This window comes from Anoplophora glabripennis, unplaced genomic scaffold (genome assembly GCF_000390285.2).
Source record: "Anoplophora glabripennis isolate ALB-LARVAE unplaced genomic scaffold, Agla_2.0 scaffold274, whole genome shotgun sequence".
NCBI classification, from domain to species: Eukaryota; Metazoa; Arthropoda; class Insecta; order Coleoptera; family Cerambycidae; genus Anoplophora; species Anoplophora glabripennis.
Genome location: NW_019416630.1, coordinates 535656 through 563643, shown reverse-complemented (window position 1 = coordinate 563643; position 27988 = coordinate 535656). Strand labels below are relative to the sequence as shown.

The following is a 27988-nucleotide window of genomic DNA, read 5'->3' as shown; positions in this document are numbered from 1 at the left end:
CCATCGACGTTGGGTAATGCACAAGATTACCTGAGATAGTACACGAGACTATCTGATAGTTCACAGGGCCATCGACGTTGGGTAATGCACAAGATTACCTGGGATAGTACACAAGACTATCCGATGGTTCACAGGACCATCGACGTTGGGTAATGCACAAGATTACCTGGGATAGTACACAAGACTATCCGATGGCTCACAGGACCATCGACGTTAGGTAATGCACAAGATTACCTGGGATAGTACACAAGACTATCCGATGGCTCACAGGACCATCGACGTTGGGTAGTGCACAAGATTACCTGGACAGCAAATAGGACCATTCCAAGGTACATAGGACCCTCTCAGGTTGAGCGAAGTTTCCAACCTTGCCTCACTGGAATGTACAGATAGGGGTCGGTATCAGCAACCGGCNTGTTAAGCTTGCAGAAATTATTACCTGAACAAAAAAAAAATATGACCGTATAGAAAATTAAATTTTAAATCTAGTTTCTTGTTCTTTAAACTCGATCAAAAATGGCGAACATGGTTAAAAAATACGTAAAGTTGCAAAATACGGTTTTTCTAAAATAACTATAAAAATATAGCAAAGATTGAAAAATTTTAAATGAGAAATTTGTAGGATTTAAAGAGATCTATTGACTGATTTTTTGTAAGTATCGATTGCTTCGTTACTTTTCGTGATTTTTTTGGGTATTTTTTTTTTTTTCAAATAACTATTTCAATTTTTATTTTATGAAAATGACTTTTATAGAAAGAAACTGCTGACATTTTTTCACGAATTTAAAAAAAAAATGTTTTTCTACGACTTCTGGAGCCGAGGTAATTTTTTTAATTAAAAAAAAATTGAGGACGCAATTAACATTTTACAGCGATGCGCTTGATGGAGGTTAATATTGAATACTTATATTTTCAAAAAAAAAAGCGTGCAAGCGCTGAGTGCGTCAGCTGGACCGATCGGAGAAGTAGGGGGAAGCGGCGCGCGCTTGCTCTGAAAACTGATGACGTGCAGTCTAAATAAAAACTAAACATTTACGAGACTATTTTGCTTCTAAGGCGAAAATGACTATAATATTCGTGTTTAGCTATCCCAGATTAAGTACAAAATAATTTTTGTACGTGGTCCAGAAGCCGAGATATCAAAAATTTTGCAAGCGCCAGCCATTTAGACTTCACGTCATCACTTTTCAGAGCGAGCGCGCGCCGCTTCATCCTACTTCTCCGTTCGGTCCGGCTGACGCACTCAGCGCTTGCACGCTGCAGTATATTACTCAATTACTAATACTAAAAATCAAGTAAACATATCCTATATATATATTTTTTTTTCTGAAAATATAAGTATTCAATATTAACCTCCATCAAGCGCATCGCTGTAAAATGATAATTGCGTCCTCAATTTTTTTTTAAATAAAAAATTATCTCGGATTCAGAGGGTCGTAAAAAGATATATATTTTTTAAATTCGTGAAAAAATGTCAGCAATTTCTTTCTTTAAAAGTCATTTTCATAAAATAAAAATTGAAATAGTTATTTGAAAAAAACATACCTAAAAAAAGTGCAACTAATTGCAAGTAATTTTTTGATCCTTAAAATTAATAAAATCGTCAAGATTTTTTATCAGCATGATAATATAACTCTTTACGAAGAAAATAAATCGAAAATCGTCACTATAGGGCTATCCGCTGAGAAGATGTAGCTAATTTTCGAGATTGCCTTTTTTTCAAAAAATCGATATATCTCGAAAAACAATTAATATTTTTAAATTTTTCAAAAATGTACTTTTTTGGCTTGCCGCGGACTATGCTTGCAGTAAATAGCAAATATGGAAACGTAAATGTAAACAAGTTATAGAAGAAGAGAAAAGAGAAGATTTTTAACGGTTTTTTCGATATATCTCGAAAAGTAACAAAGCAATCGATACTTACAAAAAATCAGTCGATAGATCTTTTTAAAACCTATAACTTTCTCATTTAAAATTTTTCAATCGGTGTTATATTTTTTTAGTTATTTTAGAAAAACCGTTTTTTGCAACTTTGCGAATTTTTTTAACCACGTTCGCCATTTTGGATCGATTTTAAATAACAAGAAACTCAATTTAAAATTTAATTTTCTATACGGTCATATTTTTTTTGTCCAGGTAATAATTTCTGTAAGCATTTCTCTATAAAGCTTGGACTATGATGTAAATGCGGTTATATGCGTAAAAACTGAATGTGACATGGTGCTATTGATTATTTTTTATCTCTGATATATTCAGTTTTGAAGGGACAAAGCCACTTTCTATAACTGTCATCAATTTATCACAGAAGAAGAGATTTTCCATATTATTTATTCAAATGTTTGTTATTGCCACATCGCTACAATGTATGTTCTGATTTCTGACTGGATCATTAATTATGATGAGTCAGGAAATAATATCGTTTAAGGGAACTGACAACACACCAAAAATGAATTTTTCAGTTGATTAAACAGCAAAGCACCGACTTCTCATATTAAAATTATTTCTCAAGATGTCTCAAGAATTTTCAATAAAATGATGTCGTACTATATCGCCTGTTTGGAAAATAATTTTCTTCACTCAATTTCCAAGGATCTGTCGAATTAAAAGTCCGTTTCATATTTCTCAACTAAAATTGCATTGGTCAATATTCAGTCAGAAATTCCGTACTAAGAAAGAGTAATAAAATTGGTCTAATTTTTTACTGCATTTTATGCATGTTAGTTTTTGTGCCAAATAAAATAAATCACTGGAGAATTTAAAGAAACATATATCATCTTTTGGCAGGATACGTAGGACATAATAATTAGAGACGATTATTTACATATCACTGGCCATATGTATCTGCCGCTATTTTAAAAAAATAAAATAAACGCGACGAAAATAAATTAAAACGGCAATCGCTTCAGTTTTTGGCAATAACTGTGAAATATTTCCAGGCCAAGTCCACAATAACTTTGACTTAGTCGGTTTGAGCAACGGTCAAGTGTGACTTGACTTAAGTCAGTGCAGTGGTTCTGTCACAAAAAACCTAACGTAAGTACTAAAATATGTTTTCGGTGCATTCTAAGATTTTATAGCGAATGTTGGCAACAATGGTTTCCCAATTAATAAAAACTTTAAATGGATATAGTTATTTTCAGTTGTTATATAATAAAATAAAATTTATTTGAAGCTATACAATTTAAATAAATATAATAGCGGTTTATATTACAATCTAGCTTTATGTTTTTTGTTTATGGAATTTCAATTTTAGTTTTAATGTTTAAGATGTTACCAGTCTAGAACTAATACCAAATCACAGAATTATGTCATACGAACCATTACTATTATACTGCAAAATATAATTGTTGCCTACTTTGCTACACTCGGTACTCCAATATTATCTGGATCAAAACTTGTGTCCCTTTGTAGACCATGTTGAAGTTAAGGTACGACCACATATATGGCAACCAGGTGCGATGGTATCCTTCTTCCAGATACTATTACGATAACGCACTGGGACCTCTATCAACTTACTGGCCCCTTGGTTACAACCGTCTCTTTCCCTATCACTGGCCAGTTAGTTTGCTTGATTTGTGGCCTACTGAGCATCATCTCAGGAAGATAAGAGTAAGAAAATTTCAAGCAGCGTTGACGAATTTCTAATTTATATTTATTTATTCACTCTAGGTTCGTAACAACTTGTACACTTTGCGGTGAAGAGATATTGAAGTATGGCTGTGATATAATATAAAATAGATTTACTAAAGAATGTAATTTCAGCTTGTTAACGTTGATTTTGTGTTTAATAAAGAATTGTAAACAAAATCATAGAATTGTTTAAGTATACGCTGTAATCAGTTAAAATATTTTTGGAAACAGTTACTGAGCTACAGTTTTGTGTTTTGAGCTATTTCCGCTCTTCTTTGTAAATTAGCATGTTTTTAAACGAATGAATTATTATTTAACTTTGTTTATTGTTCATTGGATAACAGATTACTTCATCCAAAAATAATTTTGACGAAATACATATTTCCGTAGATATTATATAAAGGATTTGTATTTTGGGCGAAAACAATTTTGAGAAAATAAACACACTGGTCTCTGCCAAACATAAGAATATTTAAGAGCAGAAAAATTGGCAGTTTTTAAATACATAAAATCCGCATCATGTATAATCTTTTGTCTACTGGCAAATGACGTCACATGGTACTACTTAATTCTGTATTCCTACCACACTGAAAAGAATATAGGTACAACCTATTTTTTTTAAATATATGTGTCCTATATACCCTACATAAATCCAAAACAACTTTGAATACCTTTCCGATACGGAAACTTCAGGGACCAATAGAGATTAAAAAAATAATATGAGTTTCTCATATAAACTATATTTCAAAAATGCTTCGTTAAGAAAATTCAAGTTGTTAAAGATTGGTTAAAAAAAATCAAATTTACTAATTGTTGTCAAACGGCTAAAGACATTTCATTGAAATTTGCAGACGTTAACTACTATCTAAAGAGCACGTTTTGCAATAAAAAAAACATCATTTTTAATTCTGCCAGTGGCGTCCGTACTAGCACGTTACTGGATATTTCTAAAGAAAAAAATTGTACGGCACTGCTTTTACATAAAATAAAAATCAATTTTGGATTCTTCATTCAATTTGGAAGAAAGAAGCTATCTTTAGAGTTTTCTGTACAACTCAACGTTTTCGAGTAAAAAAATAAAAAACACTTTTAACACATACAATGTAAATGTAATTTCATTTTTTAAGTTAATGAAACTAACAAGAAAAACAACCAATTTAATTAGTGACGTACAACAGCAACAACAATAAAATAAAATAAAAATGTAAGTTAAAGAAATCGCTCGACATGTAGTCCACCCACCTCAATACATTTTCGACATCGTGTAACTAATTAATTTATTGCAGCAGCTCCTTCATTTGGATTTCGCCGCATATCATTGGCATGAAGGCTCGCTGAATCCTTGAAACTAAATCATCTCTTGTTAACACTGGAGTAGCGTAAACTTTGTCTTTTACATTTCCCCAAACGTAAAAGTCCAGTGGCGTACCATTCTTTTCTTTAGAAATATCCAGTAACGTGCTAGTACGGACGCCACTGGCAAAACTAAAAATAATGTTTTTCATTGCGAAACGTGCTCTTTCAGTGGTAGTTAACGTCTATAAAATTTCATTGAAATATATACTCGTTTGACAAGAATGAATAAATTTGATTTTTTTAAACCAATATTGAACACCCTGTATTTTCTTAACGAAGCATTTTTCGAATATGACATATATCAAGCTCATATTATTTTTTGAATCTCTATCGGCCCCTGAAGTTTCTGAAGCTGCTTCATATGTCCTCATAAATAAAAGTCCATAGGATTTAGATCCGGGGAACGCTTTGGCCATGCTATTATTGGACCTTGTTAACCTATCCATTAATTCGGGAAATGAACGTTTAACTAAGAAATTACCTATCTCCCTATATGTAGTGGTGCACCATCGTACTAATACCACATATTTTGAATAATATTATACCCTACGTCATCAATTAAATGAAAAAGGTTGTTTTCCAAGAAAGTTACATACAGATCTGTATTTAAACGATCAGTTGTACAGGCAGTAAATTATTATTGAAAATGTTATCCCAAATCGTCTTAATCTAATTGCATGCGGATTTTGTAACGCTCAGATATGTTCATTATGATTATTAATTATGCCGCCCCTAATAAAACTCGCTTCATCAGACCACATGACAGGCGAAAGGAATCTATCATTTTGTGCAAGTAACCAGGGACAAAATTCTAATCGCTGAGGAGCATCTCCAGCATGTACCACTAGTACATTTTGGCGATGAAATGGATACATACAAAATTTGATGCTAAATAAAGATCTTGCTATACGCTGAACACTAATTTATAATTAATAACAACAAGAGTTGTCAATGACAGCATCTATTACATCGTCTCCATTTTGTACATTCATTTCAGTAGGACGAATAACCTTTTTTGGAACGGGGTTACTTTCTACGCGAAGTCTACGAAATGATGAATTAAATACTGTGAGAGCAGGTTGATGTCTGTTTGAGTATCTTCGTCGGTATTTTCGGGCTGCTTATCTGGCGTTCTCACTGAAAAATATCCATACACAAAGATAATATCTGCATATCTTCAGCTGTAAATAAATGAAATTTTTTATTTAGCACTTTAACCCTAAGTGTCAAATGAATAAACAAAATGACACAAATAACAATTATGTAATTTACTTATCAGACTACTTTGATTAAAATATATAATGTTAGAGTTAATGATTGAAACAAATAAAACCAAGTCAATTAAATACAATACGGTTTTTAATCACCGACAATATTAATACAACTCGGAACAAAATATAACATTCAACCGCGCACTACGCAGCTCAAAACCTATCTGTCCCTTAAAACCCCTATCCAGTACTCTATCAACACTTCTCACCCAAACTGTGGCCCCGTTGCCCTCCCATTCATTAGGAACCTTTGGTTACAAATCAGTCTATATTACCAACATGTCAAGTTAAAATAAACAATTTTTAATGCGATTCTAACATTCGGCCATCCTGACGTGGTCGCGTCCCCGCGGCCTACCAGCTGAAATGGAGCAAACTCAAGCCATTGGGAAGTCGACAGGGCCATCGACGTTGGGTAATGCACAAGATTACCTGAGATAGTACACGAGACTATCTGATAGTTCACAGGGCCATCGACGTTGGGTAATGCACAAGATTACCTGGGATAGTACACAAGACTATCCGATGGTTCACAGGACCATCGATGTTGGGTAATGCACAAGATTACCTGGGATAGTACACAAGACTATCCGATGGCNAGCTCAAAACCTATCTGTCCCTTAAAACCCCTATCCAGTACTCTATCAACACTTCTCACCCAAACTGTGGCCCCGTTGCCCTCCCATTCATTAGGAACCTTTGGTTACAAATCAGTCTATATTACCAACATGTCAAGTTAAAATAAACAATTTTTAATGCGATTCTAACAGTAATTATATTTTTTAAAATACTTGTAATTTCTAAACAAAAACAAATCGGACTGTTCATATAAGAAAAGATGTTTGAAATTAACCCAGCGACCATCTGTCAAAATTTGTACACTTTTTATAAATATTGCAATTGCCATGTACATAAGGTCATACACACGATTGATAATTGTAACTGATTAATTTTTTAATATGTCGTCTTCAGTATTTAAATTGACCGTCGTATCATAATTAATTGTATTTAGTAAGAACTCGACATCCCTGGGATCGATAAATGGTATATACAGAGTGGGGCATTTATCTTGAGACAAAATAATATCTCGGCATCGAAAAAGTTTCAGACAAAAATTGTAGAGGACCGAGGGGGCCATTGAAAGGTCCATCTTACGATTTCGTTTGAAAAACGAAAAAAATAAACTTTTTGTTTTTATTATTTTTCCGATTTAACTCGTATTTTGGCCACAAAGTGGCCATAAAAGACAAAAAAAAAACAATATCTCATTCGAATCACTTTTTTTTAAATGTTTCATACAAAAGTTGTAGGGACTATCTTGACATGACCTTGAAAAGGATCTTGACCTTCCAGGTCGTTTAAAGATCAAATTCAAAATTTTAAATGGGACCCTCTTTTTTGACCTCGAAAATTACAAGAGCGGGTAGTTGTTCGTACCACACTTTGTCAGTTAGGTATTCAGATTTTTAGTAGTATTCAGAACTGATCACAAATTTTAATAAATATGTCAACTATATATGGCAAGGTATAAATGTAAAAGGTCTGCGAATATTACAGAAATAACTTTCCCTGCAAATATATTGACAAAGTTAAGGTGGTTAAGCCGTTTCCTCTTCTTTGTTATTGGCTGCAATACAAGCCTTTTATTATACAACCAATAACAAGGACATAAACTAAAATCAAGAACTGGAACTTACCTTTATACCCGGCTTTAGGGACACAAACGAGTCATAAACTATAAAATTATTCAATTGTTTTTAATTGTACTTTAACTCCAAGAAAATTTGTGAAGTAATTTTTATTTGAAAAGTATACCTAATTGTGATTAATTTAAATGTTGAGATTTAGTGATATTCTGAGAAGTGAAATTTGAAATAAGGTAAAGTAAATCAATATTAAAACTGTTTGAAATCAGTATTTCTTGCAAATATTGAGACGCCTTACATTTTATATACCTAAGTACATATGCAGGCTGTCTTACGGTGACGGCCCATTAGGATATTTCAGAGACTACTTCGATTTCAGTTTTGAAAATGAAGGTTTTGGAGTTTTCGGGGTGCTATTTTTATATAAAATAATTCCATTGTTGTAGCTCTTCCGGTTATTCCGAAAGTCGCCATCACATGCTTATTTTAAATGGAACACCATGATATTTCTGCAAATTTTTTAGGGGGACTTTCAAGCCTCCCTAATATCCCTATCTCTAATGATCTTCGAGATATTTCAATTCTATCAAAATCGGTTTTTCTAAATGGAAGATCCTGTAGATTTAATTAAAATCTGTTGTAGAATTTGCCTCTCTATCTATCCATATTAACTTCCCTATTTTTTTGTGAATAGTCATTAGAATGATCCAATTTCTTGCGAGGATGGCTGTGAAATTGCTAGCAAACTTAAAACAAAGCAACCAATATGTCATAAGTCATCATTTGCTGTTAATCTGACAGTGGCAGTTAAATATTGATTTATAAAAACCATATTCCACTGCCGGTATTTAAAATTTATTGTTTATTCGTGGGTAGTGCAATGGAATTATAAATAGAACATGCAGCATTTTTAATGAGAGATATTTCAGTTTATTACTACTAATAAGCAGAAATACATTAATGAAAATTTTAAGGAATCAATCAAATCATATTAAGTAAAAAATAACACCATGAAAATACGTTAAATAACTAAATAATAGATAACTAAAGGAGTAGGTACATAATTGTTATTGATTAACGTCAGATAACGCAACCTCAAGAAAATTGTTTTAAGTTTTAAGTGTTCAATATAACCGCCATTAACTGTTAAGCACTTGCGTATCCTTAACATATAGCACCATCTGTAGTAGCTTTTGGTATTTTTGCTGACAATGGTTGTTTTGTTTTTAAGCTGGTTAGCAATTTCACAGCCATCTTCGCAAGAAATTGGATCATTTTAATTACTTATTACAAAAACCGTCAATAATAGAAAAATTAAGAAAGATAGTTATAGGGAAGTGTAATATGGATAGATAGAGGGTAAAATACAACAGTATTTGATAAATATACGGGATATTCCATTTAGCAAAACTGCCCGATTTAGTTTTTATATCAACAAGAGATGGTGGACATGGTTCGTCAGTAATATATGACACATAGCGTTCTATGTTATGGGTTGTTCTAGGTGATATTATAATGCATAAGTTATGTAATACAAAAGTTTAGCAAAATAAACGCGGACTATTTTAGCTTCTTTTATACCGTATTGTACACATTATTATTTTCCCAAAACAATTCTGTTATTCCGTTGAATAACTTTTTGTTACGAATGCTTCCAAATTTTTGAATTATGAAATCTTCTTTTTCTAATATATTCCCCAAATAAATTATTACAGACAATATCAAATGTGATTATTCATTTTTTTTAAATAATTTAAATTTTTGGATATAAGTATACTCGTGTAGTTACATTTATAATTTTCTATTTATTCTGGTCTAAAATAAAAAAAAGTGATTGAAGAGGAAAGTAAAAAAACCTTTTTTTATACTTAAAAATAGTTTATTCTTTAGAAATAATTTTCGAAAAATAGATTATACACAGCTCTCAATTAAACATTTTAAAATTTGTTTTTTTCCATAGCACTAACAGGTTTACACATCATATAAACTCCTCAGGTAACTTCTCAACTGAAATCAGATAAGAAATATATTATTATAATATAAAAGAAAACGACACCTATTTCTAAAAATTTTAATAACTGTAAATTGAAGGGTGTTTAGGATAGGGATAAGGAAGCAAAACTCAGTCTTCAAGTCAAAGTACCTACTTATATCTAATGTTATTTGCAAAAAATTTTGTGTTTTTTGCATGATATTGCTTCAACTTTTTGTGTATATTTCATATTACTTACTCGTAAACGTCTGAGAGCATAGCTCGATGGAAGGTAATCATAACTCGATAGGATATAATCATAACTTGATGGGAGATAATCATAGTAAGACAAGTAGTTCCAGTGATATGGCTTGTAATATCGATACCTCCATGGTTCGTAGATACTCAAAGGATCGTAAGTGTTATAATCCAGATAATACTTCTGTGATGGTACGGGCAGGTGTTTGTACGTGCCACCGCAGAGTGGATCGTCAGATAGTCTCAACATCCTCTGTGAAAAATTACCGTGTTTACAGTATTTTGCTACATCGACATACTTACGATTTGTTGATGATATATCGCACTTGCACACAAGTTGCTTGGATTTTTAGTAAGACGTTGAGAATGTAGGGAATATAAAGTTCACCTGTTGGAATGGAGCCAAAGTTGCATCCAATCGTATACTGTTTGAGGTGACTAATGCCATAAAATTGGAAAATATACGCAGAAACTGTTTACATACTGAGAGTGGCAAGTTAGAGCTTCATTTTGTTACGTGAATACTGAAAAAATATAAAGATTTTACGTGATTCTTGCCTTTAGTATTATAATTATGTCGCTGTAATGTCGTAAACAGTGTTTCTCTGTTATCACTGGAATGTCATAATAATGTTTAGGGGAGAGAAATAATGCTAAAAACTTTCGAGCAATAAATGAAATTGTTACTTTATTTTTAAAGTATTAAGCTATTGTTTGCTCTGATAACAAATATAACGAGATTTATAATTACCTCAAAAAAAAAAAACAAAAAACAATTTATCCAAAGACCCAATCTAATAGTAATACACTACAAAATATAGGTACCTGTTCACACTTCAGAAGAAAACATCTTCCATTCTTGTTTCTAATACTCTTTGGGCAAAGATCAACACATAATTCAGCCACCATGGCTTATCTAAATCAAGAAAAGATTGAAATTAAACCCATCACAGGTCTTAAAATTAATGATTGCAATAATGTCATAGAAGAATAGTTTTTTCCTCATTTACAGTGATGGAAGTACAAGGGATAATTCAGTAAATGTTCCATTCTTTTATTGCATTCTCGGAAAAACAATTCATTTATGGTAGTCTTGTTCGATATCGATAAATTTATCGTTTCCCAGAATATTTGGATATTTTTTTTTATGGTCGATAACACAGATTTTGAAAATACAAATTTCACTGATACATTGGACCACTTTAAATAAGAAAAAAAATGGTGATGAAATCCTCTAATGCTATAATTAAGGCAGATTGAATCTTGGACTAAGTGAAAAAATCATGGTCATATTTGCAAACATTCTTAATAACAATGTCTTTATAAGTGTTTTCTTATTTATTCTGGTACAAAGTACCAGTAACATTTGATTATCGGAATCTTCATTATAGAAATGTATAAGAGTGTTTTGTGTGTGCTTCTCTTAAAGTACCCTTTTAGAAAATTATATTTTATCATAATTGCAATTTTTTGAGATTACTTTCGCAATATCTTCGCAAATGTGTACGAGGTACAATGAGGTTGTTCCGGTATCATTCAAGTATCACTTCAATCTTGTTAGCTGCTCTGTTAGTTATTTAAAAAATATGTATTCCCTATTTTCTGTTTCAGTTTAAATATACATCAATTTGCTGACCACATAATTATTCTTGAATTTATTTATTGGGACAGTGGTCAATAAAATAACTTAGTTTATAATATTTTTTTCCAATTTGTTTTATTATACGATCGTTTCTAGTTTACCCCATAATAACGAAATAGTCCACTAATGATACGTCGAGCAATTGGAAACTTGGGTAAACGAGTAAGAAAATGTATCGAAGTTGAGGGAGGCCACTTTGAAAATTTGTTATAAAATTAATTTGCCATAGTAAAGTATATTTAGACACCTATTATTTTCTTTGTGTTTTATTGTTATTTGTTTTCCGTCTTTTATTAAATAGTCTTTGTTCCTATTTGCATTTTTGTTTCCATTTTATAGAAATTCTATTTACTAAAAGAAATAAACTAATATTTTTATCATGCATCTTTTACTTACTCATGTCATGTGTTTCTTACTTACTCATAGTTTCATTTTAAAAGCCTTGTTACCGTACATTGAATAGCGTATTTAAGTAATCATCAAAGTGTAACAAGAAAAAGAGACATGTTGCTGAGATCACTTTTTTATTTTCTTTTCGATAATCGTATGGTAATACCAAAAAAAGTACATACGGGGCGATGTTTTCTAGAGTTACAAAAAAAAAAATAAAAAATTTTGCAGTCCGGACCTGGAATACATATTATTTAAAGAAAATGAGGTTTAAAATATGCATGCTTATTTATAACATTTACCCTTAATTAAGCCTTCGCTAATTTTAGTTGCAAAACCATTTTTATCATGTGTCCTTTACGTAATTTAGTTTTAGAAGCCGTAGTCTCGTATATTCAATAACTTATTTAAATAACCACCAATGTGTAACAAAAAAAAAAGAAACACTTCTTTAAGATCACTTTTTTATGCTCTTTCCGAATATCGTATCGGAATTTCAAAAAAATACATACAGAGTGTTGTTTTCTAGACTTGCACAAAAAATTAACAATTTTTGCAGTCCGGACCTTGATTTTTTTGGTGTCATACATGCATACATGAAGTATCGTGAATGCATTAACCCTACCAAATATGAACCCATTATTCCATTCCCTACCTACATAAAGCAGTTTTGACCAAAAATCATAAATCACCCTGTATCTCAATAAAGAATGGCCAAGGAGCTATTTCGATAGGCAATCCTAGTTACCCTAGATGTCCTCTATCTCCCATTAAGCCATATCCCTCTCGTCATGCAACACCCTGTATGTATCTACGCTTTTTATGAAAAGAAAAATTTCCTAAACTTCCTTATTATGACCTGGATGAATTTAATGAAATTTTCACAATAACTTCTGTAGATTATATGTTGATCTTGTTCCAGTAAATATTATAAGGATGAATTTAGACATTTTTATCGCACTATTAAGAAGACAACGTGCAATAAAATTAATAGCGGTATAAACATTGCTTTTGACATGATCGTTTGAAAAGTAATAAATAAAATCAAAACAGAGCAGGAAATAAAAACTATATTTTAATATCACATTTATATTTGTTCAACAAAAATAATTATTGAGAATTTAGATGTAAGCCATCTTTATTGGTGACATTTCCAATGGTATTTATACCCGGTACAAATTGTTCCTTAGCTGAAATAGAAACTGAAGTAAATAAAAAAAATATATTTAGATTTATATACAACTTACGCGCACTTGTCTGAGGGAATCATACGTGGGTACATATTCCAACAGATGGGAAGGCCAGTAATGTGGGTACCAGTACCGGTACCTTGAAGGAGCATTAACACTCAGAGGGTCGAAGGTACTGATGTCCCAGAAGTATTTTTGAGGTGGTACTGGTAGCCATTTGTACTCGGCGCCGTAGGAGGGGTCGTATCGCAATTTTAGCATTTCTAAAAAAAACTAAGTGTAAGTGTCAGACAGATAAATATATTTAAAAACAGAAAATAACAAACAAGTTTCAAATATCTAGTTTATTTTTAACATTGCGATTAATACAAGTGTCGTCCCATCACTGAGAGAAATTATAAGATCTTTTCTTTTGTTTTTGAATAACATTCATGGTACTATACTGGAATCACTGACAATGGTACACAATCTATAATTACTTCTCGAAACTGGCGGTTATTTTGAAATGATAGAAAAAATGTACTTAATACTACGACTAAATTTAGTAACTTTTTCAATAATTGATTTTGGTTTTTGGTCACACTTACCGTAAGTAGCCGCTAGAGGATTCCAGCACAGCTCGGTCGGACTTAAACAGAAAAATTAATACGAAGCGAATATAAACATTACCTGTTGGAGGTCGGCCAAAAATGTGCCCAATCATCTCTCCGACAGTGACTAATTGTGCGGGACCGCACGTTTAGATTAGGACGTAAATTTAAGTAATAAGTCCACGTTTATTTGGAAATTCTGGAATGTAAATAGTCTGCGATGAAATATATACTGCATGCGAGTGAATCTTATTTAAAACACTTTCTCGGATATGCGGCTCCAAATCCTCTGCTTCCAAATTTTTCACATACTTCTAATTTTATCTCTAGAATAAAAATACATATATGTACAATCACGAAAATAAAAAAAATAAGATTAAAACTGACAATTTTTGTGATAAGTATTTCGTATTAAACTTTAAAATGATTTATTTTGAATAAATATAAAATAGAAGATGACCATCTCATCAATCAGATCTAAATCCAAGTGGTTGGAGTAATAAACTGAAAGTGTAGGTACGTAACGCAACTTAAGATTATTTAATAACATGTAAGGAGTTAGAAAAGAAATGCCAAATAATAGAAGCAGACGAAGAATATTTCAAATATTGTTTGTATTAAATTAAATAGTACACAAATGTGGCTTGGCTGATGAAGTTGAAAAAAAGGGAAAACTTTTTTATTTTTTTTAAAACCCATTCTTTTTAAAAAATTCTGCTTATGTTTAAATTTACACAAATTTAGCCCAACACATACAGGGCGTTCTCTACAGAGAAATGATTCGAAACGTAGTAATTGATTTTATTCATAACACAGCCCCACAAAATAAAAAAGTATCGGATCTGGTATTCAGACCTATGTATTTCCATGTATTTTTTCCCCTGAATCCGAATCTGCTTCAGATTTGGCCCAACGGGTCTAAGTTTTCGGGAAAATTAAAAAAACAGGTCAAAATTCACAAAAAACGTAATTTACGATCGACGAAAGTTATAAAAAATCAAATTATTCTACTAGCTCACTAGACGTATGATTTTTCACTCATTTAATTCCAATTTATCATCATAAGAGTCAGACAAGCTGGTCCAATTTCATTCAAAAACAGAAAATATATTAAAAACGCCATTTCTATGGCATAATTCGTGTTGCAGAGTTCTGGATCCATCTTTTTATCCATCCACCCATTTATGAATTCATACATCTTTCTATCATCCACCTGTACCACCTATAAAACCCACCCATCTATCCATCTACTTTTTGTACTGAGAGACTGAGAGATGAGATAACAGCCTAAATTATTGATAATGCAATAAAACTTGTAGAATACTCTACTTTCTAAACAAAAGAAAACGCTATCTACAAATCATTCTTATTTTTGTTGCTATAACGTGTTCTTTCTTCTTCAAAGGATCTATGCAAAGAGTTACGCTTCCGTTTAGTCCCTCTATTTTTCGTTTCTCTTTTTAACAACCAACAAAAATCGGCCATCATGTTTTCAACCCACCTTCCTTGATATCGCTGTTCTATAACCCTCATATCCTGATGAAATCGTTCGCCATCTTCAAGATTTTCAGGAAACCAATCCAGATGTGAATGAAGGAAGTGCAACTTGTAGTTTATCAAACATCCCAGATCTTGGAAGTCTTTTATCATTTTCGATACAATTTCTTCGTATTTAGGACTCTTCTTGGTTCCTAAAAAATTTGTCGCTACAGCTTTGAAACTAGTCTCTTCTCAACGCTACTCATTGTAGTGATGAATGTTGCATCTTTGAACAATGTCCGAATTTGAGGTCCATCGAATACAATTTCGCCTCAGAAGTATTCGGAAATTTTCGCCCTATAGGGCGAACATTTTTTTAGAAAACAACAAGAGTCCTAAATACGAAGAAATTGTATCGAAAATGATAAAAGACTTCCAAGATATGGGATGTTTGATAAACTATGATGATAAATTGGAATTAAACGAGTGAAAAATCATACGTCTAGTGAGCTGGTAGAATAATTAGATTTTATTTTTTATAACTTTCGTCGTAAATTACGTTTTTTGTGAATTTTGACCTGTTTTTTGAATTTTCCCGAAAACTCAGACCCGTTGAGCCAAATCTGAAGGCAGATTCGGATTCAGCGGAAAAAATACATGGAAATACATGGGTCTGAATACCAGATCCGATACTTTTTTTAATTTGTGGGGCTGTGTAATCTTTTTAAAGTATTTAATATGTACGTGAACCCATGTTTTGACCGTCAGGTATAAACAACAAAACATAAAATTTAGAAATTTTGGATTAAGAGTATGTATGACAAAATAATAATTTGTAGCAGTTTTATTTCTGAACAATTTAGTAGGCCTTGGCGAAAGCAAGACAATTTTTTCTGTGTAGGTAAACTGCCTTTTTCATATAGTAAGTAAGATAATAAAAAATATTATTGAGAAAAGTGTATATTTGAAGGTAATCAACCTCTTGTGATATTTTTTATTTTGATAAATTACTCGATTTCAAAATTAAAACTGATCTTTAACACATTTAGGACATTAACATATATTTTAATTTTAAACAGCTTTCTTACTTTCTTCAATTATACAGGATGGAGAATTTAAAAAAATCAAAATAGGCAGATTGTTTTCAAAGGAATAAAAGTATAATCTTTAATTCTTAATAAACTTTTCCTGAAATTTGTTAGGTGTAAGGAAAGGAATTTTTTGTTCGTTTAAAAAACTTATTTTTTTACAAATAAACTATAAACAACTATATTTCTAATCATTTTTTAGCATGGAATACTATTGGCTCACTTAAAACTAAATGTTTGTACATTTAAACAAGATTTTTTTCTAACAATAAAAACATTTCACTCTTTTCAACTCCATCTGTACACATACAGTATAGACTGTCTCATAAAATTCTACCTTCTTTATCGCTTTTCCCTTTCTATATAGGAAAAATTGTAAAGACAAAAGTTTTAAGAAATTCTCTCACTATTTTAAAGAAATACATAGAAAAATAATTTTATGTCAACCTTTATTTTATGTATTCTGAATAGTAGTAAATAACACAAAAGCAAATTGTTAAAGCCATGTAGATATCAGAAAAGAGAGAGGAGTGATTTCGGAAACGGATTAATAAAGAAAGAGGATGGGTTTATGTCTTCAACATGTTTTTTTTACAAATTTGCGTGAGATCATAAGAAAATTTACTAAAATTTTAGTCTTTACCATATTTTTCAACACAGAGGGGTAAAAAAAATAAAGAAAGTAAATTTTATGTGAAAACCCTAGAACTCTACCTAGAATTGAATAAATCTCGTACTCTGGTGAAGCCAACATTGCTCAAAGGATCTGGATAAAGTTGAAATAAAATAATAGTCTCTAACTTTTGCCTGCATGATCCTAGATTTATTCGACACTTTTTCTATAAAGATTAACTTTGTTGTAAACATCGCATAATTGTTCATCGAATATACCTTCTAAAATTTTTTAAGAGTAATGAGTTTTAAGTTTCTAAATTTCTTTATTTTCTTGCAATAACATTTAAGGGTAATAATGGCACTGTAATCATTTGTATAATGAGCCTTTGACAATGGATGTAGTTCTTGATGATGAAAGTCTAGTATTATCTATTAGCAGTAAAACTTAAAAAACCATTAGAAATTAAATTTAATTGCAATTCACATTTAATGCGTAGATTCTTGATTCGGTATTTTCGTCAAACGATCGGACCATAAACTGAAAATATTTGCGAAAATCTAAAGCATAAACAGAAAATTAAATTAGACAGTTAACGCTAAACTTGTGTCGTTAAATGCATAGAAATAGAATTTGTGATGCGACGTAACTATTCACAGAATAAATAAATGTTAAATGTATTGGAATATAATCTATGAGGCGACATAATTATTCAAAGCATAAATACTCAAACTTACAAAGAATACAAAAACTTAAAATTAGACATCACTGAGTTAAAAAAAGATGCAAAGGTGTAAATTTTAAAAATATTCGTCAACAAGCTAAATCTGGATACTGATAATTATTCATACTAAAAATAACACATTTACTTATTTACAGAGTTGGAACTATAATTCATTGATTAAATATGCAGCTTTTGATAAATAATAAGTACATTAATCTAATTAAAAACGAGCAGGTTAAGGATAGCTTAAATGCAGAAAAATTAGCAAAATATAGGCTAAGAGGAAAATGAAATGAAAGTTAGTTGGTACCTACTCCTTTTTTGTAATTTTGAAAAAAAATGTTAAAAATGTCTATTTTTCCAAAAACCTGTAAGTGGAGTATTACATTTTATTTTAAATTTTACAGATAATTTTTATAAACAAATTGAGATATTGATAAACTTATATCCGTAATTTTCACTTCGCCAATATTTATTATTTTGTATAGTTCTCTTATTACACTTTTTTGAAGAATATCCTATTTTAAAAGTATTCTGCTAGTTTAAAATATTTCTTTCCACTTCAAGAATTGTATTAGTATCTACTAGTATTTTTTATATCTTATCTATATTTCTGTATATGTATTTGTCTTTACTGAATATTGTGCTTCTGTTCTATTTAGAACAATATCGCCAGAGAGGTTTGCTGGTATATTTCTCATTTTTTTTAAAAGAAATATCTACACTATACTATACTATACTATACATTTATACATACTTTGTCAAATTTATCCATAACTTTGTGGAGAAATAAATATCTTTGTATAGCATTTTTTTTTTGGATAAATATAAATTATTGATATTTCGATTTGGTAGTTGTCTGGGTTTATTTGAATAGCTACAGGTAAATTGGAAACACTATTCTTAAGACCGTTTTCCTTTTTTATTCGAATGTAGAATCATAACTTTCAGCAACTGTCATCAACTAAAATTATAAAAATCTTTGGATAAGTATTAATATCCTTGAAGCGAAGTAATATGATTCCAGCTAGAAACATCGTAAACACTAATATATACGGAATCTAAAGCGCAACTCTGACAATTTCTGGGATATCAACCTTATTGCATTTGATTTAAAACACTTTGTATATTATTATTTTTTTGGGAATAAAATATATAAGAAGCAGCATATTTTGCAACATGGTTGTTTTACAATGTTAGAAGTTATTATTTAAGACACTAATTCTTGTTGCCCATATGGTTGTAGTATTGTTGCTATGTATATAAAATTGGTGAAATTTTGCAGCTACCATTGTAATCAATGGATTAAATGAAAATCATCTTATTACAAGGTGTGTATTCATTTGGAAGGAATATTTATTGCACATAAAATATTTACATACTAATACTAATTTTTCATTAATTCATTGTTACTGTATTGATGGACCATTTTAGTATTCTTATTAGTATTTGGTATTTTAGTATTATTGTTATATTCGCACTAATTAATACACGCACAACAAACACACTGTCATTTCACAAACAGAATACACTGTTAAACTAAGAATCTAGAAAAATAAACGACTTCACTTTGTATACTCCACACTTTGTATATCAATATATCTCGTTACCTTATTATCTAATTACCACCTCGTTCTACTTAAAGTACTTCTACCATGGAATCAAAAACCAAAACAATGCATCGAGTTTAGAGGTGAAAATGAATTACACACATAACATGTTTTTCTGTTTCACAACACCAATTGATTTAATTTTCGTCGTAATTGGGACATATAATAATATGGTTAATTACCTTGACGCAGAGAATTGATTTATGTGTTGTAGTAATGATAAAATTATATTTACTTATGCTAATGATTAATTGTGCATATTTGTTCTATTATTGCAATTTAATAACTGACCTTGTGTTAGAATTAAACAACTGATAACAATAGTTTAAACTAATGGATTGATTCATATCACTATCGAATGATATTGGACAATACAATACAATAGAGTCAACACAGTTAACTATTGATTATAGCAGAATCCCAAAACTAATTAATAAATTATAAATCCAATAACCTTTAATTTTGGGAATTTTGTTCTTCTTGGTATTAATTGTATATTCAGTAAAATCTCCTAAAAATGTGAATGTTTTAAAGAGACAAAAATAGTTGCCACTTTTCTGAATATCGCAAAATAATATGGAAACGCATAGAACAGGGTCGATAATTTTTGAAACCAAAAAAAAATTATAGTAGAATGAAACCCATTGGAAAAGAAAGAGAATATAACAGAAATGAAAGGAAAAATAATTTACGGGTGATCTGAGGTCGGGAAGGGGTAGGGGGTGAGTTTTTAAGGGTAAAAAACGGTTTCCCTTGATTTCCAGAAAAACTACAAGTCTTATGGAAAAAAGTTAAATGACAAAGTTGTAGGTAATAAAAAGATCTACAACTATTGTATTTACACTTTTTTCACATAACCTCAAAATTTATGTGAAAAATTCAAATAACCAAGTTTTTGGTTTTTTATTTTTATCTTTTACAAAAAAATTTTTTTTTCACGAAATTTGGTGAAAACTTACCTATTTATGTCCCAAACACGCTGTAATTTTTTTGATTTGAAATATTTATTTTTTCACCTTATTTTTACTTAATATCGAAAAAGCACCCTAATTTTCAATCGAAAATTCTCACGTCAAAATATCTGCTTTTTTAAAAACGTCGGTGGGCTTTTTCTTCGTTGAAATCTCTACTTTCTGATGGTGTAAAAAAATATATACATTACTATGGTAAGTTTTCTCAGGAAATGCAAAGAAACGAAATAAGATTCTACAACTTTCTCAAAATATTGTAGATGTCTTATTAAATATTAACTTTATTAACTTATTTGGTTGTTAATTATAATAGTATATTTCGACTTGTAATTTTTTTGTTTATCAATGTAACATGGAATCTTACGTTTTTCGAGTAATTAAAGTGTAAATTTTAATAAATAGCTCAAAATTGTACATAATGATTAGAAAAAAAATTTCGGATTCTAGTTCGTTTCTTTGCATTTCCTGAGAAAACTTACCATAGTAATGTATATTTTTTTTACACCATCAGAAAGTAGAGATTTCAACGAAGAAAAAGCCCACCGACGTTTTTAAAAAAGCAGATATTTTGACGTGAGAATTTTCGATTGAAAATTAGGGTGCTTTTTCGATATTAAGTAAAAATAAGGTGAAAAAATAAATATTTCAAATCAAAAAAATTACAGCGTGTTTGGGACATAAATAGGTAAGTTTTCACCAAATTTCGTGAAAAAAAAATTTGTTTGTAAAAGATAAAAATAAAAAACCAAAAACTTGGTTATTTGAATTTTTCACATAAATTTTGAGGTTATGTGAAAAAAGTGTAAATGCAAAAGTTGTAGATCTTTTTATTACCTACAACTTTGCTATTTAACTTTTTTCCATAAGACTTGTAGTTTTTCCGGAAATCAAGATAAACCGTTTTTTACCCTTAAAAACTCACCCCCTTCCCCTTCCCGACCACAGATCGCCCGTAAATTATTTTTCTTTTCATTTCTGTTATATTCTCTTCATTTTCCAATGGGTTTCATCCTACTATAATTTTTTTCACTTTTTACCATTTTTGAAGGCTTAAGCACTGGTCTACATTACTGTATTTAGTGTCCATCAGAGTGCGTATTACATTAAATACCTACAGAGAGCTTATACTCGTAAAACCAATAGTGTATTTCTTTATATGTATTTTGTATATATTCCTTTGCAAACAATAATCGTAATATAAAATCTCAATGAAAAACTAGAGTGACTGAATTATTTGTCAAAAATTGTCATCTTGAAAATGTTTATTAGATAAGTCAACGTAAGGGTTGACACTTGCTCACAAACTTTGACGTTTGGAAGCCGTTACGATGCCCTCAGAATTGACAAATTAAGCATTTATCACATACCTACTATTTATTACACATTATTTTGATTATCCTATTTTAACAGTTTAAGCAACAAATTACCTTTTTTTGAGCACCCTTTCTTAGATCTGAAGGCTTATACTGCGTTGTCCGCTGCCTCCTGACATGTTTATCTGTACATATAATGATTGCACTTTTGTGTTTTGAGAGGATTGAACTGAATATTTATGTATGTATGCAACATATGTACGCAAAATCGAGGATATTTCAGAGTTGACCAACATCTCGTCCGTAAACATCCAGCATCGTCCGTTAAAAAAATATTTGGTATACTTTATTATATGTAGGTGAGAAAAGGGAGAAACATTTTGGCTACCCTGATTATTTTAATTTTATGTTTTTTTGAAAAAATATGATCAGATGAAATTCTTTATTTGACTTTCTTGATTTTGATAAGAAATACATTAAGTAGAACTGGCAGTTTTTCATCGATAAAGTTTGCTACTATTTCTATTATTTGCAGCGTGCTAAGGAAACACAGTTTTTTAAACATAAAGAAATATTAACTTAAAGCCATACATTTTTCTTAACGTAATCTTGACTATGTTCTCCATAATCACAATCTCCCATTTGAAACCATGAAGTAATTTTTAGGTCTTCATATAACAAGCAGACGAGTATTGCTATGCAAGACCGCGATGCTCTTAGTAGCTTTCTATATCTGATTTTATATGAATTTTATAACTATGAATACCTATATCCGTCTACTATTTTCCATGGAATTATAAATTCAATAAAAGGATATCTTTTCTATTTCAAATAAATAGTACACGTTGCCAACTTAGTATGATGTCACTGCATTGATTCCTGTTTTATCGTGTCCTGTGACGATTCAACCACGAAGTCCTAGAATTATGTTTTAACTTAGGTATAGATTTTATAACAATACAGCAGAGAGTATGAAATTTGAGAGAAACGAATGTGGATCTTGTTTCATTACTTCATTCACTTGTTGCTTCAGGTTTACCATAGATCGCAAGCATAGAATCTTTCTTGTTTAAAACAGACGCTGTTTTCTTATGAAAAATCTATCCAATCACAAACTACAAGAAGGTGACGGTAAATACAGCAGTTCGTGATTGAGAAACGTAGGTACAGTAGCTTAGTAATGCAGTTCGTATTAAATGTTTTCTTTAGAAATACTGTCATTAAATGGTCGAAAAATCTTCACTACAGCTATATTTGATGCCTAACTAATTAAGTTCGCAATGTTTTCATGTGAGGGATATTTATTCGAAAACGGGTAATTCTGATGTATTTAACACTCTATATCTCTTGCACACGAATAGTTTTGGGACAGACATCTAGGACATTTTTTTGTCATATGAAACTCCCATATTGATAATGGAACTAAATAATGGAAATAATAGATTTTTTCATTACGTAGAAGGCAGTCTTAATGGCACTACCACGCAAATTTTCTCATAATCCCGTACACCTTATTAACTCAATTTAAGTTAAGTAAGTTAAGTATAGTTGAAGTTTTCTGAAATACATATTTCAAAACGTCGGTCGTCACAATTCGTCACAAGAAGCTAGCAGCTAGTGACGTCTATAGTTGCACAACTGGCATAAATTTTATTAAGGCTGCTATATGTTTCATTGGCTCTGTGGCTCAGTGTATATCATTTCTTTTAAAAACCTTTACAAAAAAAAAATTAATGATGTTAGATCTGGATACCCCACTGGTCTCCTAACTCGTCCGCATATTTCGATGCATTTTCCAGGATACATCCTATTTAAGTAGTTTCGCCATTATGTTACCACTACATGTCACACCTAAAGGAAGTTGATCTAGTTGGTTAGGAATATAATTTTTCAAAACATAAAAATACCATTCACTGGTTAATTGTTCTTCCAACAAAATAGATTTAATTAAGTATCATTTAAAATACCACACCAGGCATTTATACCAAATTTACTTTGATTTCCTGTCGCTTCTTTCCAATACCAATTATCTTTAGATTATTATTTTCGAACAAAGTGGATCTTAATTCTGAATTTTCGAGACATAAATTCTCTAATAGCACAAAAAATATACACTAAGTTCTTGTTTAATAATTCATGAAATGTGAGAATTATCTTTCAAATGTTGTAAAACTTCAGTTAATTGTATGGTGATCATTTCTAACCGAATTTAATTGGCTCCGTTTTTTTTTGTGTCAAAACTTCCATATTGTAAAAGATTCCTCTTATAGTTGTCTTAAGTTCTCCGATATGGATGTCATTGGTTTACATTTTGTCTACAATCACAATAAATCTTAATTGTTAATATTTTGTGTAGTCAAAGTCTATTAACTTGTATAGTAACGAGCGTTCAAATAAAAACGTGGTCGAAGTTGGCTCTGACACATTGGACGTAGGGAGTAGCTTATAGCGACCAACTTAATCTCATTTCTCAACGAGCTGTATTGCAGCTGTCAGTTTCAATAACGTTAATGACTATATAATTTTATTTCAAAGAATAATCGTGATAACAATAACAAACAATTAAAGGAGCTGCGGAAAGTGTCTCCCTCCTTGTTATAACAATAAATTAAAGCAGCTGCTGAACGTGTCCCCCTCCTTGTTCCAAGCACTTTTCACACGTGTTCCTCAAAGAATTAAAGACATTTTCTAAGATGCGTCCATTTCTAAAGTAGGACTCTATGATAAACACTTTTTGTTCTTGAGAAAACACCATTTTAAACGCTTTTTAAACGCTTTTTAAAACGAAAATATTCAAATTGATAGCGGCGATATAGCGCTTTGACAGATGACGTTTAAGTTCATTTCCAAATTTTCAGAACCAACTTGACCACGTTTTTATTTGAACGCTCGTTATATTCAGTATTTATAATAATAGGAATGAGCCGTGATCTATTACACCAATCCGAAAAAATATCAATTATATACGTATTTTATATCTCCTCTAAATATTTAGTTTAAGCTTTGTTGATTGAAACAGTGATTTAATTATTGAGCGTTTAAAATTACTACTACTTTCGAGTATTTCTAAATTCATCGCACAATATCTCAAACAATATCGAATCTTCCGAATTTATTATAGGACACAATTTACTTCAGATTTAAGGATGATGTTTCCGCATCCGCTTATCAACGAAAAATGGTTTATGACTTAAGCGCCATGAACTGCCTTTCAGATCATGAAAGAAATTGTTTTCATTATCAAGTTATATGGCGGAGAATTTTATCAAGTTGTAGGATGGAGAATTTTATGTAAATCACCCTGTATTTCATTAAAGTCGTTCTTAAGATACAGTTTAGATAAACAGAAAATAATCAATTAAATTCCTGGGTTTCTAGTTTGTCTACTCTGTCACTCGTCTCGTTGTATTTGAAACCATTCTATCAAAAAATACTCAGAACTAAAACAGTAAATTTATTTTGGAATCCCTGTATACCAATAAGTACGGTGTGCAAAAATTACGCAATCCAAAAACGCAACATTCCCCCACGTGTGTAAAGGTGACCACATCATCGCCAACAATTGTAAACATTTTCGAAAAACTACAAGTCGACGGCAACAAATATGTGCATGGGAACCAGGCACTAGTGTCCGTTTCACAGTCTAAATCCGTGGCGTTGCTCATTCCTGGCAACCACCCAGCAGATTCGCTTTGGGTGAAGCCGGACCATTGTCTGATTAACGGGTCAGTGTATTAAGTAAGTTTTTCGAGTAGCATTGCATTGTGTCTGAAGATTTGACGTAAGTAATTGTAGAATGGGGTAAACGGTGAATGGACTGCTATTTTTGGTATGTAGCGAAAAGAACATCATCTGCCGAGTGGTCTAAAGTTAGAGCGCGCGGGTATTTTTGGCGTGAACTTTCAAGGACCTCATTGTTTGCCTACCACTTTTGTCGAGTTTGCTGCAGTACAAATATTTATGTGTTTACACGGGGTGCTTCAAAGATAAACGTATAGTTTGCCTTTTTCAAATTTTCTCCTTTAACTCTTTGACAATTGCCGTTCAATTATCGCATCAGGTATATCAGATTTCTCGTTAAAAATCGTATAAATTACCATAAAAATTGCATAAAAAATTATTGTGCGAAATACAATTTTTTAAAAAAAATATTTGGAAGATCTTTTAAAATAAATAAATTTATTTTTAGAATGTTTTTATATATTTGTACAATGATATTCACGTAACATTCCACCTGTCTTATTTCGCTTACTTAAATTAAATTAAGTAAAAATGGTACCGAACAAAGTTTCAGAAAGGTTTCTGTGATTTCGAAACAAAAAAAAAAAACCGAAATTAAAATTCCGAAAAAACTAATAAAAGCCGGCCTCTTGCAATTAAAAAAAAAGGAAACTTTTCCAAAATATAGTAAATTTTCGTCTCTATATAATGTGGCGTTAAGGTGAGCGTATAAGCGGTGCAATATGTAGAAAAATTTATGTAATTTCAAAGCTAGAATTTTAAACAAACCTGAGGTTATAAATAATAATGATACATTATTGGAAACTAGAATATTCAACTTAGATATAGTTCGTACAATATTTGTTGAGATAGAATTCCAAAAAAAGATGTCAATAAAGTTCTGTTATCGAAACTACTGTAACAATTTACCGCGGCAGTATCTTTCTACCTCGGGTGTCGAATGCAGTTAATTCCCAAAGAGTGACTCAGGGTTCTTCTTGGAAATATTGTATCTTCTTGGTAATATCGATTGTATTGTCAGTTTTGATATTGCCATAAGGTGACGATTTGATACTCTTTGCATTCAAATAAAGTGTTAGCTGTTTTGTACAGAAGATAGATTTAAAAATATCTCAGTCCGTTTTTTTTGTTGCCTTGTTTATATCGTTCCGTTTTCCTGGAAAATATCCAGATGTCATAATATACAGTCATTGTTATTCAGAAAACTCTAAATAGTTTAACTATTAAACATTCAAAATCATTTGTCTGTATAGAAAACATACCTTTGTAAAAACGGCACCCTTGATTAGAATGCTATTAGCTTAGGAGTGTCGAAAAATTACTGTGGATGCTAAAAAATTACAGATAAACATTACATAAGTATGTAGATTTAAGGAATCAATATTTTCATCATTTAACAAAAAAATAAAATATATTCATCTACCTAATATGTTTAGATTTACAAGAAAAACTTTTTTGTACTAGTTACAGTAAAAAAAATAAAATCGTGTGAATTTTGCTTAGAAATTATAATTTCGTTTCTACAGTGTACACCCTGCGCAAATATAGGTACATATTTTACACTGATATATTGTACGATAGATCTATCTCGTAAAATAACGCTGGTTTATTTATTATTGCTTTGAAATCGAAAGAACATTTTCCAAGAACTTTGGTTGTCATTTTTTATAAGTATAAAAGTAAAATATACATATAATATATAGATACGTGAATGTCCTTGTACATACAAGTTAATCATTTTGCCGAAAATTTTAAAATTAAATTGAATGAAATTATTAAAAAATTAATATTTGTATGATTTAATTGGATATTTAGTTAAAATACAATTAAGGAGCATTTACTTCTTAACAATGCTGTTCTTTTTTCTGACATACATTGAAATATGGGCACAAATTCTACTAATTAAAAAGGCCAATTTCGAAAAATTATTCTGAAAATTAGAATGCTTTTAGGTATTTCTTTTTATAATTAAAACATATACAGGGTGTCTCAGAATATGTGGACGATCTCTCGGATTTATACAGGGGACGTTAAAATAACATGACAAGTCCCTACAAAAATTTTCCCTCTTACCAAGGTACAAACCTCTAAAGGACGCCCCTGAAAATCATTTTTTTTTTAAATAATAACAGTCTTTAAAAATTGACCCTTGACTTATTTGGCTTGCCAGGGACGGACTAGGTGTAGTAGAATAATGTCAATTATTTTTACACCCTTTACAAGGCACAAAAATAATATAAAAATACATTAATCAAGCTATATAAGAAGATAGCTTGAATCTTAAACTAAAAAAGGCACTTTTGGTTGAGATCAATAAAATGAACTGTTTTCAAGGAAGACCTACTTTTGTTTAATATAATTTTTATTACATCCGTAAAGAGAAATAAAGCGATGAAATTTGCATTCTTTCTGTGCCTATATATCTAAGAAATGCTACTTTTATTTACATTTGTTTTTTTCCTAAAAAAAATTCAATTACACAAAGCAGTTTAAAAGTTATTAAA

General features: G+C 30.8%; 1 protein-coding gene and 1 long non-coding RNA gene across 4 annotated transcripts in view; both read left to right on the top strand.

The window, feature by feature from the left end:
- LOC108908810 overlaps positions 1-27988 on the top strand; it is a 158934-nt gene that overhangs the window by 72361 nt on the left and 58585 nt on the right. The gene's annotated exons all lie outside the window — the stretch shown is intronic.
- LOC108908814 lies at positions 2918-3807 on the top strand. Its single transcript, XR_001964382.1, has 3 exons — positions 2918-3033; positions 3412-3609; positions 3670-3807. It is a non-coding gene; the product is annotated as an uncharacterized LOC108908814 (long non-coding RNA).